General features: G+C 47.1%; 1 protein-coding gene across 4 annotated transcripts in view; it reads left to right on the forward strand.

Annotated features, from left to right (window-relative positions):
* ADAMTSL1 (ADAMTS like 1) overlaps window positions 1–12,903 on the forward strand; it is a 1,156,072-nt gene that overhangs the window by 866,396 nt on the left and 276,773 nt on the right. The gene's annotated exons all lie outside the window — the stretch shown is intronic.

Below are 12,903 nucleotides of genomic sequence, written 5' to 3' on the forward strand. Positions count from 1 at the left end.
AGTCCGGGCATCTTCTCTCCATTGTGGCCGCCTCAGTGGAAACAGGAAGTTGTCACTGAGGGTGGGCCACAGTAGAGAGATGATGCCAGAAGCGGTGGCAGGAAAGCTCTGTGGATTGCTAGACTCGCTACCGCCAACAGCAACAAATTTTACAACAAAATAAAGGTAGATGTGGGAGGGTAGGAGCGGAGATGGATGGGGGAGAGGGAGAGATGGACTTGGGGGAGATGATGAAGAGGGGGAGATGATGGAGAGGGAGATATGGACTTGGGGAGAGGGAGTGATGGACTTGGGGAGATGATGGAGAGGGAGAGAAGGACTTGGGGGAGATAGGGGAGAGATGGACTTGGTAGAGGAGGGCAAAATGGGGAGAGGGAAAGATGAACAATGCAGAGATAGCAGAAGGACCTGACAGTTGAAGGCAGTCCCAGGATACACCGAGAAGGTGAAGGGCCACTATTTTGAAGAGGCAGCCCTTCAAGGCAGAAGGGAGTAGGCATCCCTCCTGCCTGAATTTTGACAAAATGTATGGGGGTGGTGGTGGTGGTGGAGGGTCCTCGGGCTGGGAGTGATCTAATCTGACTCCACCCAGCCATTTGTCAACCAGGATTTTGTTTTGGGGTGGTGGGAATAGTCGGGGAGATGGGAAGGGGGAGCTTAGTGTTAGGGAGGGTCAGGGGTCCCGGTTTTGAGCCCCCTTCCAGCAGGGCTGCATTTTTTTGATGCTGTTGTGCCTGTGTTGTGTGCGCACAACAATTACTGGCAGCTCCAGAGCTGCCGGTAATTAGCAGCTGGAAATGAGAGGGGATTCCCTTTTGTGCATCGATAGGAGAGCTTATTTAAATACTAATGAGCTCCTAGTAATGCATTTGCAGAGAGTTGTGGGGGTTTGGGAAGAAAGGGGCAAGCGCGCATGGTGGGGGGGAAGGGACATGTACGGCAGGGGAAGGGGTGCACATGGTAGGGGGGCACATAGGTGGGAGGGGCACAGAAGTGCGCTTCTGCCCCTGGCGGCCTCCTACCTTCCCTCCACCACTGCCTGCAGAAATGATTGTGCTGGTGTGTGCACAGCGGCAGCCATTTGACAAAGAAAAATGTTGAAAAAACGATTCACGGCACGGATTCAGCAGCTTCCAGGTTGGCACTTAACAGATAGAAGTTGCTAAATCACTACTTCCATGTGTAAATGCTGATACTGCCACATGTTTTTGCTGTATTGTACATGCGTGTAAGTACTACCAATTAGCTAGTGAGGCTGCAGTTATAACATAGTTTCATTTTGTTTTTTGAATAAAAGCTTTTATTGAGATATACACCAAGTACAAAATATACATGTAAGATGCAGCAACAATAACACAAAGAACAATACTCTGCCATCAAGAAAACAGCAGACGTGCTGCCAACAAGAAAAACATGTGCAATCTCGACACAATAACAATAGCAAACTACAATACCCACCAGTAACACAACCCAAACCCCTCCTCCCTCCCCCCAGGGACGAAACACAATACCTACAGCACCCGATATGGTCGAGAACCATCCAACCCCATACAAAAAAAAAAAAGAATGGAAGGGGAATAAGGTTATAGGGTCCCCCCAATCCAAGCTCCCCCAGTCCAGCCCCAACCTCAACTCAAAGCCCCGTTCCCCCCCCTACCACAAACCCCCACAGAAGCCCAAAACCAACGCCAAATACGATCATAGCCATGTTGTTTGCCATGCCGTAAGGCTGTTAAGTGATAAAGAAGTTGCCAGGCAAGCAAGCGCTGCTCCACCATTGCCCACGTGGGAGGGAGCACTTGGTTCCATAAGGAGGCTAAAGCCAACCAGGCTGCAGTGAAAGCCAACTTACAAAACAAAGAATTTCCCCAGGCTAGGTCTAATTGGTGCCAAAATAATAGGGCATGTCGCCAATCAACTGGAATCTGGAAATCAAGGATCTGGGACACCCGAGAGAAAACCCCAGTCCAGAACCCACGCACCCGCCCACACTGCCACCACATATGAAGATAGGTACCCGCCTCCCCACAGCCCCTCCAGCAAAGAACACTCGCACCCCCCTGCTAACGAGCCACAGCCTGAGGAGTACAGTACCAATGAAAGAGGACCTTATAACCATTCTCAATCAACAAAGCAGCAATACCCGCCGAGGAAACCTCTTTCCAGATGTCCCCCCAGGTATCCCAGGAAATAGCAGAACCCCAATCACCCTCCCAAGCCACCATATAGGGATGCGGGGCCCCCCGACAATTAAGGCACCTATATATAGCAGACAGAGCTCCCTTCCGGAGTACAGGACCCAACAACAGCTCAAAGGGAGTCTTGCCACCCCTCAAGTCCCCCAGGAGGCCCGAGGTCCGGATATAATGAACAACTTGTAGGTAAGGAAACAGATCTCGGACCCCAAAGCCAAACTTGCCCCTGAGCTCTGCAAAGGGTCGAATCCGGCCCAAAACCGGATCCCACAATTGACCCACACAAACCAAGCCACGAGACTCCCAAGTAGCAAAAACTCCCTCCCCTCTTCCCGGTAGAAAAGCCGGATTATGTCTCAACGGGGTGTACCAGGAATGGCGTCTGCCCAACAATAGACCACCTCGGGTCTGATTCCAAACCCTGAAAGAAATACCAACGGAAGACAACTCACCTGCCAGGCAACCAAGGCCGATGTAACAAAGGCACCCCACCAGTTAAACTCTGCTCCATCTCCACCCACGGTTTCGGTACCTGCGTCTGCCACTCTAACAGGGCACGCAGCTGAGCAGCCTGATAATATTTTACCACATTGGGAACCCCCAGCCCCCCGTCACTCCTCCCCATACATAAGACCTTCCTGCTCACTCTTGGTCGCCGACCGGCCCAAATAAAATCAAAAATATGCCGTTGAACCCCCTCCAATGTGCTCCTGCTCACCCAGAGCGGCAACACCTGAAATAAAAACAAGAGACGAGGTAAGATCATCATCTTCACAATTTCCACCCTACCCAACCATGAGAAATACTGATCTTTCCAACCAACCAAATCCTGGCGAATGCGACGAAAGAGCGGAGGGAAATTAAGATCATAGAGATCCACTCCCGGCGGTCCAAAATAAACCCCGAGGTAACGTAGAGAATGCTGAACCCACCGAAACGGGAACCGGTCCCGAAGGTAAGTCACTCTGTCTAGTGGCAAGTTAATATTAAGGAGCTCAGATTTCCCCACATTAACGCGAAATCCCGACACCTTACCGAAATCATCCAACTCCCGTAATATAGCTGGCAAAGAACTCTCAGGTTCCTCCACCGTAAACAAGAGATCATCCGCAAACAGTGCCAACTTATAGTCACCTCCCGGCACAGTAACCCCCCTAATATCCCGATTCATCCGCACCCGCTGCGCCAGGGGTTCTACCGTCAGGGCAAAGAGGAGCGGTGAGAGAGGGCACCCCTGACGAGTTCCCCGCGCTAGAGAAAAAGTCTCCGAATTACCCCCATTTACCTTAATACAACCGAGAGGACTAGTATAAAGAACCCGAATCCAGTCCCGCATGCGCGGACCCAAACCCACAGAATCCAAGACCCGAAACAAAAAAAGCCAGGAGACCCTATCAAAAGCCTTCTCAGCATCGATAGATAAAAACACCGTTTCCCGCCCCCCCCCCTAGCCCATTCAAATAAGTTACAGACCCGACTTGTATTATCACCCACCTGCCTACCCACTACAAAACCCGACTGATCTGGATGGATCAACCGGGGAATCCAGCTCATCAATCTATCCGCCAAAATCCGCATGAAGATCTTAGTATCAACCCCCAACAACGAAATCGGCCTATAGGAAGCACACTGAAGGGGATCTTTCCCCTCCTTAGCCAACACCGTAACCCCCGCCAATCGCATGAAGAAGGGAAGGGCACTATTCTCTTGCAAGGAATTAAGAAAGCGCAACAAAGGAGGCAGCAAAAGATCCTGAAAGCGTTTATAGTACCGAACAGTAAAGCCATCCAGCCCAGGCGATTTACCAAGCTTCATAGAGTGCAGCGCTCCCCGCGCCTCAACCAGCGTGAGAGGACGGTCCAAACGCGCTACATCATCTTGCGCAATCTTGGGCATCGCCGCCGGAGTTAAATAGTCATCCAGGTCCTGCAAGGACCCAGGGGCCTCTGGAGTATAGAGACGGGAGTAAAACTCCACAAAACATGCATGGATAGCATCCTCTTTCTGCAACAATTCTCCAGAAGCCGCCCGAATCGATAGAATCTGATTGCGCGTCTGCCGCACTTTCAAACGATGGGCCACCAGTCGACTAGCTTTATTGGAAAACTCAAAATATCTCTGTTGTAGGAGCTGCAAATTAAGTTGCAAACGCTCCAAGTCCAAAGCTTGTAGATCACGGCGGGCTTGAAACAATCGCCCACGCAGCTCTATATCCCAAGGGCTACGCTTATGTAAGCTCTCCAACCGGCCAATCAGAATCAACAAAGCCGCTGCATCTTCCCTTCGTTTACGCTGCCGGGCAGAAGCCAGAGCAATCAATCTGCCCCTAAGGGTAGCCTTTAACCCCTCCCAAACCGCTTCCAGCGATGCTCCACACTCCTCATTCACATCCAAATATTCATGCAGCCACCCCTCTATCTGTGCTCCCACCTCCGGGTCATCGAGGAGACTATCATTGAAATGCCAGAATTTCTGTCCCGAACCACCTCCCTCCCCCGCGAACCGTAACCAAACAGGAGCATGATCCGACCACGTAAGTGATTCAATCCCCGCTGACTCCACCCGACGAAGCAATCCCCGCTCCACAAATACATAATCAATTCTGGAGTAAGAGGAATGAATCCCCGAAAAGTAAGTATAGTCTCTGACCGATGGATGCATCCACCGCCAACAATCCACCACATTAAGGGTAGTCAGTGCCTCCCGCAACAGTTTGTGATCCTTTCTCCCATACTGATCCGCCCTCCCCGAATTATCCAAATGAGGGGTCACAGTCAGATTGAAATCCCCACCCAGAACCAGGGCACCCCCCTTAAACCTGAGAACTCGAGGCACCAACTCACGAAAGAAGGCCCCCTGACCTTCATTAGGGGCCTAGATATTAACCAGGGAGTACAAGACCCCCTCAATCAGAGCCTCCAACATTATATATCTACCCTGAGGGTCCCGCACCACCCTATGCACTTCACAACGAATCCCCTTACGAATGAGAATGCCCACCTCTCCCCTTTTGGAAGTACCCACCCGGGAGGCCCAAAAGGCCTGGGGGAACCTAGTATCTTTAACCAGGGATTCATGGGACTGAAGTAGATGAGTTTCCTGGACAAAACAGACATCCACCCTGAGGCGAAGCAGTTCTCTATAAAAAGCCCGTCTCTTGTTGGGGGAATTAAGACCCCGGATGTTATAAGAGACCAACCTAAACCCCTCCATAATCCAAATAAAACAAGAACAATGCAGACTCAACCCCCCCCATACACGTCCCCATATCCCCCTCTCCCCCCCACCACCCCACCCCTCCACCCCCCCTTCCCCAAAGTGAGAGTCCACAGATCTCCCACTAACATACAAGGAAGTGAACCATCCCCATGGCCCCTTACTCAAACCCCACAACCAAATGCTAACTATCAACACAGTGCTCACAACAATCCCCATAAGCAAACCCTACCAACCCCACAAGCCCCCCAAACAACAATTCTCACTCCCCCCAAACACTTCACTGCATCCCCACATAGCACAGATGCAACCTCCTGGCCCCCCCCCTCCCACCACACCCCAAATCCAGGCCATGGGCAGCCCCCACAAGACTCCCACCCAAGACTCAGGACCCAGAAATACCACATCAAGGGGTGAGTCCAGAAACACCCCACAGAAGTGTGAAGGGTACAGAAGAAACAAGAACAAAACAAACACAGTCAGTCAACCCTCATGGGGGGCCACTCGAGGAAGAGGCAGTAGCTCGAAGAGGGAGTCCTCCCCTCGGCCTCCCCGTCCGCTCCTGGATCCACTCTCCACTCTCTGCCATCGGGAGGAGGCGGGAGTCCCCACTCGGTTGGACACTGCTCCCACTGCAGGAACAGCTTCCTCCGGGATCTCAATACCCGCTTGTTGCAGCAAACCACGGGCCTCCCGAATGGTGGTAACCTTAGTGTGTACTCCATTGATGGAAATGACCACCCCAAAGGGATAAGTCCAGCGGTAGCGCAAATTGCTGCGCTGCAGAGCTTTTGTCACTTCCCTGAATGCCCGGCGTTTCTGGAGCGTGCCTGCAGCCAGGTCCTGATAGAACTCCAACCGGTGGCCTTCCCAAGTAACCGTGCCCAACTCCCGGGCTCTGCGGAAGATCTGCTCCTTAAGCACAAAGCTCTGAAGACAAAGCACAATATCTTTGGGTTGATCAGTGGTCCGGGGTCCCATAGCCCGGTGTGCACGCTCAAGACCCGGCTCTAGATTGTCATCCTGTAGAAGCCAATCAGCTTGATAGTGGTAGCACGAACATCTTTATACTCTGGCAGATCCAGTAGGCCCCGCACCCTCAAGTTATTACGCCGGGTGCGGTTCTCCAGGTCCTCGACCTTATCCATAAGGAGTTGGTAGTCAGCAGAGGCAGTTTCCAGAGATCTTTGCACTCCAGTCACATTTTTCTCACAGCTTTCCAGCCGCATCTCCACCACTTCCACCCTCGTGCCTACCTCCACCAGGTCAGTGCGCAACTCCTGCACCGCTTCCTGAACTTGTACAGCCACTGCCGATATTTCAGATTTTACCTCCGTAATCCAGCGATGCATATCCGCTTTCGTAAGCGGTTCTGGCGAGGCACATTCCTGCATGGGCTCTGCCACCATGTCGGCGACTGCCGCGATTGCGCCGCTCAATCTCGCCGCCTCCCCGCTACTGGTCTCCGGGCCCACGCCGCCACATGCAGCCCGGCCCAGCGCTTGCTCCATCGTGCGCTGGCCGGGTTTATCGCCGGGCAATTTTTTGCGCGTTGCCATGGGGTTCCCCGTTCCTTCACACGCCTCACCACCACCCGGGAAGAGAAAAATCGCGCCGTTTACACAACTTTAAATAGTTAGTACGCCGGGCCCGAACGGAGCTCTCAGCTCAAGCTCCCATCCACGGCGATGACGTCACTTCCTCCTCATATACATAGTTTCATTTTGAAGCAAGACTAAAGCTACATGGGAATAAAACGAATGACTTCCCTTGTGTAGAGCCATAGCCAAAACAAAAACTCTCTTTAAAAACCTGTACATGGAATCTATTATAAAGAATAAAATTACTGATCACATAGAGAAGCATGGTTTAATTGGACAGAGTCAACATGGATTCAGGCAAGGAAACTCCTGCCTCACTAATCTGCTTCATGTCTTTGAAGGTGTGAATAAAAATGTGGATAAAGGTGAGCCAGTTGATTTAGTGCAGGGGAATCTATCCCGCGGCCCACAGGCCACATGCGGCCCTGTGAGGTATTTTGTACGGCCCGCTCGAGGGCAATGCATTGTTTTCCTCTGCTGCCCCCGGGTGTTTACCGTTTTCTCCTCCGTCTTGCTGCAGCGTTTGCTCAAAGCCGCGGGCAACAGTGCCTACATACCTCCTGCGGCTGACCCAGAAGCGTTCCCTAGTACATCGCAACGTCAGAGAGAATGCTTCCAGATCAGCCATGGGAGGCACGTGGGAGCTTCAGCCTGTGGCTTTGAGCGAACATTGCAGCAAGACAGAGGAGGGAGCGGGAGGGAGGGAGCACAGAAGGGAGGGAGGGAGAAGGGCATGTTGTGACTTGAGAGGGATGCGCTGTCCATATGACTGTAGCAGTGAGGAGGGAGCCGGCCTGAAGGTAAACACCTGGGGCACAGAAGGGAGGGAGGGAGAAGGGCGTATTGGGACTTGAGAGGGAGACACTGCTCGCAGCTTTCAGCAAAAAAAAATGACTGTAGCAGTGAGGAGGTAGCCGACTTGAAGGTAAACACCTGGGGCATAGAAGGGAGGGAGGGAGTCCAAACTTAGGAAAAATGATGGAAGGAGGGGCATGAACTTAGGACACAGAAGGAGGAGGGAAGGGTCCATGAGCCATAAGATGGAAGAATGGAGGGAATGAAGGAAAGAGATGCTGAGGTGAGGGAGATAATAGAAAGCGAAAATTGGGTGTCTGAGAGAGGGAAAGAGATGGTGCAATTGGGGAGATAAAGAAAGAGGAGAACTTTTGGGCAGAGAGAGGAGGGATGGAGACAGAGAGAGAATTATTGGACATGGTGGTGGGAGAGGGGTGAGGTAGAGATGCATGGGCGCAGAGAGAAAGGGGAGAACATGCTATGCCGAGGAAGCCTCCTGGACTTTTTTTTGGGAGGGGAAGGGTATTAAAAGAAGTGCCAGATTGGGCGTGGGGGGAGAGCTTATGGGGCCAGAAACAGAGGACAGACAGAGAGATGGTGGACAATGGTCTGAAGGGAGAGAAGTTGGACCTTGGGTGGTGTGGAGGAAGAAGGAAAGAGATACTTGAAGGGAAAATTGTTGGGAAAAGAAAGAAAGATATGGTGGACCTGGGGAAGGGAGGCAGGGGGAGAGATGGTATGGGAGGGAAGGAGACATGCTAGGCCTGTGGATGAAAGGCAGAGAGATGCAGCATCCCTTTTTTTTCCTCCATTTCATTGTTCAGCATCAAGGAGAGAGGGAAGAAGAAAAACAGAAAAGAGAGGGAGCAAAATGTTGGGCCATGGAGGTAGAAGAGGAGAGATGGAACCATGGGAGGGCAGGAAGGAAGAGAGCTGGGATAAGATGATGCTAGGAAATGGAAAGAAAGGGACAGGGAGTTATAGCCTGACCAGTGGAGAGAGGGACAGGAAGTTACAGCCTGACCAGTGGAGAGATGGAGGGGGTTTCTGAAAGTGGTGAGCCATGTGGATGAGGTCAAAAGGGAAATGACAAGATGAGTGAGAGAGCAGTGAGTACAGTGGTAGAAATGCGGTAATGGGGAGTAGATAGAAGGGAATAGATGGCTGGGAAAGGAGTGAGATGGGAAATGGGAGAGCTAGGGACTGAGAGAAGATGAAGAATTGAGAGGTAGCTGAACATTTAAAAAGAAGAAGGGTGATAAAGGAAGGCAAGATTTGAGTGGGAAATGGGAGAGCTAGGGACTGAGAGAAGATGGAGAATTGAGAGGTAGCTGAACATTTAAAAAAAAGAAGGGTGAGAAAGAAGGCAAGATTTGAGTGGACAGAGGCAAAAAAGAAAAGAAAAAGTTAAGAAAGCTGAAAGGGAAAAATCAATACATTGGAAATGAAACAACAGAAGAGGAGAAAAAAATGGACAACAGACACTGGAAAGAGAATTAGTTGAAGGTAAACAAAAAGCAGAAAGAGAAACTGGGACCAAGATGATGGAAAAACAAAACATCCAGACAACAAGGTAGAAAAAATTGTTTTATTTTGAATTTATTAACTGGAATATGTTAGCTTTGGGATATGTGCATCACAATTATTTTTGTATTCAGTGGCGTAGTCATATACAGCTGATTTGGGAGGAGGGACTGGAGCCCAAAATTAGTGGATCTAATCTAATTTTTGGTTTATATACCAGGTCATCTCCCAGTGGAGCTCGACTTGGTTCACATATAATTAAGACTAGAGTACATAGAAGAAAACATAAGAGAAGGAAGAACTAATTAAAAACTAAAGTACATAAGAAAAGCATAAGAAAAATAACTGTATTATTATCATTTTGTTGAGGCTATAGTTAAACCATTTAAAAATTGCGAGAACAACAAATTTTTCAGGAATTTACGAAATAATTGCAGCTGGCCTAAAAGCCTAATGGAGTCAAGAAGTTCATTCCAGATCTCTACAAACTTGAAAACAAAAGATCGACTGAACTTCCCAGCAGATTTAATTTTCTTAAAGGAAGGGAAGGTTAACTTATATCTTTGTGTGTTTCTCAAATGGCAAAGTCTAAGGATATTCCAACATAAGGGGACAAAAGGATCAAATATTCCAAAGAGAAGCTTGAAGATTATGCATGTGCATTTAAACTGGATCCTAAAGTGAACTGGGAGCCAGTGAAGCTTTATCAACAAAGGGGAAACATGATTATACTTTCATTTCCCAAAAATGAGCTTTTAAGCATTTTTCATATGGACATTTTTATATTTGGGAATGTTAAAAAAGGAAGACATCCTAAGGATTAAAACTTATTAAAAAAAAAAAAAAAAGATAAGACTTGTGGCAGTTTTGATAATGGCCAGTTTTACTACTGAATTCCTCACGTCTTTCTGTAAATCTGTTCAACCAACTCTTAACTGCATGTAATCCATGTTTAACTTATGTGAACCGCCTAGAACTTTCTGGGTATGGCGGTATACAAGAATAAAGTTATTATTATTATTATTATTAAAACATCAAAATTCTGACTTAGACGTCTTTTTGAAAATGCCCTTCCATATTTGGGAAGGTTAAAGGAACCAGGCGAAGAGAGTGACCTGCAATCAGATGGCTGGCCATGTTGAAAACAACCATGGAGATAACTCTGGAGGATCTTACTGGACTAGCACAAAACCAATCTCTTTTTAGATCTGTAATTCATCAAGTCGCTAGGACATGAGCACAAGTTGATGGCACTTAACTAACTAAGGGAAAACAGGCAATTTTTAAGAAATGATAGCAGGTCTGAGCTGAGGTCTCTTAATTTTGTGATGCAGCCACTGGGAATGCGCATTCTCAGCTATCTGAAAAAGAAAATTACTGCATGATTTACAATCTCACAGTATTTTTTTTTTTATATCTTTATTCATGTTAAAGTCAAAAATAAGTGCAACATATTATACAGACATTTTACACTTTAACAGCACTTAAATTCTATCAAATTATATTTTATGACAAATCATCCCCCCTTTCTAAGTATCCAACAATTATACTCAAATTAAAGTATCTCCCCACCCACCCACCCTGGAGGTGTATGATCAAAGGGCAAAATCAACAATCACTCCTTACAGAATTGTGTCAATGGCTTCCAAACATCCATAAATTTCCTTTAATGTCCCTGTTGTAAGGCCATCATACGTTCCATTTTAAAAGTGTGGCATAGAGATTCCCACCAGAAAGTATAATTTAACCAAACTCACTTTTTCCAATTCCTCAAAAGAGAAGTTTATTATTATGGGAAGATATTTGGCCTTAACGTGCCAACCTTAAACAAAACTCTATATGCTGGAATTGTATGAAGGAGGCCGGAACCCTTGATCATATGCTCTTCCACTGCACTCCAGTTCGCTCCTTCTGGTCTCGCATTTGGGACACTATAAAACATGTTACTAACTGTTCGGATGAACTTTCTTTGGATATTATAATTCTCAGATCTCAGCACCCCTGCTTTATTCTTTCGAATTGTCCTCCTAAACTTATTGACACTATGTTTGTGACTGCCCTTATGCATATATTGAAGAATTGGAAATCCTCTTCATCATTGGACTATACTTTTTGGTGGAAATCTTTGTGCATGTATCATAAATTTGAATCATATGCTTATGAGAAGAAAAATATTGCTCGATTATCCATGAACATGACACTATGCAACTCACCTTGGAAATTCTTAGACTCCTATGTTAGATCTGTTTCATAGACACTCCTGTCCTTCTCTCTTTCTCTTTCTCTCCTTCTCTTTCTTTCATCTTTTCTCTCCTTCTTTCTTTCTTTCTGTTTTCTTATAAACAGTCCAAGTACTTTGGATCTCTTAGAAGGTTTCAAACCCAATTACAATTGATTGTAGTTACTGCTGTGTTACACTAAGTGTTATTAGTTTCGAGATCCCGGTGTCGTACATGTATCTGAATGCATTATTGGACTGTATCTTTTCATAAAGCTTAATAAAAAAATATTGAACGGGAAATTGTAAAAAAAAAAAAAAAAAAAGAACAGTATCGTACGTCAGTGCTACTGGATTTTCCAATAATTTATTCAATTGACCCCAAATGGATCTCCAAAATTTAAGTATCAATGGATAATAGAACAGTAAATGATCCAATGTCCCTACATCGAGATGACAGTGCAGCATCTATTAGACTTAAAACTATCCAATTTCTGTAAACGAACAGGGGTCCAAAAAGCTCTAAGTAACAAGAAAAAACATGTTTGTCTCATAGATGCAGACGCCGTACATCTCATCCTCCAAGTCCAAATTTGTGGCCATTGAGATGCAGAAATCTGCTGCTTTATCTCAATGCTCCAAATGTCACGAAGACCAGTCTTTGGTTTCTTATTCAAAAATTCAGATATTAATTTATACCACTGAGCGGCTTGATGTCCCAGGAAATCTGTCTGGAAGCATAGGACTGGCAAACTATACTGATTTTTAAGATTTTGCCAATCAGGGAATCCCTTATGAATGGCCTGCTTCAACTGCAACCACTTATAATATTGGATTCCGGAACTTGGAGGCAGCAGAAATGGCTGTGTAGCTCCCATCCCCAGGCACTCTTTTGGCAATTTTCAGCTTTAAAATTTAATTTCTTAGAAGCAGAAAGTCTGAAATTTTATCAAACAATGGCTTCTAATAAGCCTGAAACAGCTTCAAAAACAGGAGGGAAGGCAAAAAGGTTAAAGGAAGATCCACTCACTCCTACCAAGGCTCACCTACCTGTGGACGCTTTGGACATGATAGAGCTCAATGACGAGGAGCTGAGAAACATAAGATTAGTGTTGAAAGACAACACTGAGCAACTGGCAGTGGTGAAGGAAGAAGTGGTAAACTTGGGACAGAAAATGGAAATGGTGCATGCCAGAATGGATCAGATAGAAAACCAAATGGAGAAAGTGGAAAATGAGCAGCTTCAATGTAAAAAAGATCACAGGGTTCTTCAAGAAATGGAAAAATGGATGGTAGATTTTGAAAATCGGGCAAGAAGAAACAACGTGAGGATACTGGGATTAAAGGAAGGGGT

The sequence above is a fragment of the Geotrypetes seraphini genome, chromosome 1 (genome assembly GCF_902459505.1).
Source record: "Geotrypetes seraphini chromosome 1, aGeoSer1.1, whole genome shotgun sequence".
NCBI lineage: Eukaryota > Metazoa > Chordata > Amphibia > Gymnophiona > Dermophiidae > Geotrypetes > Geotrypetes seraphini.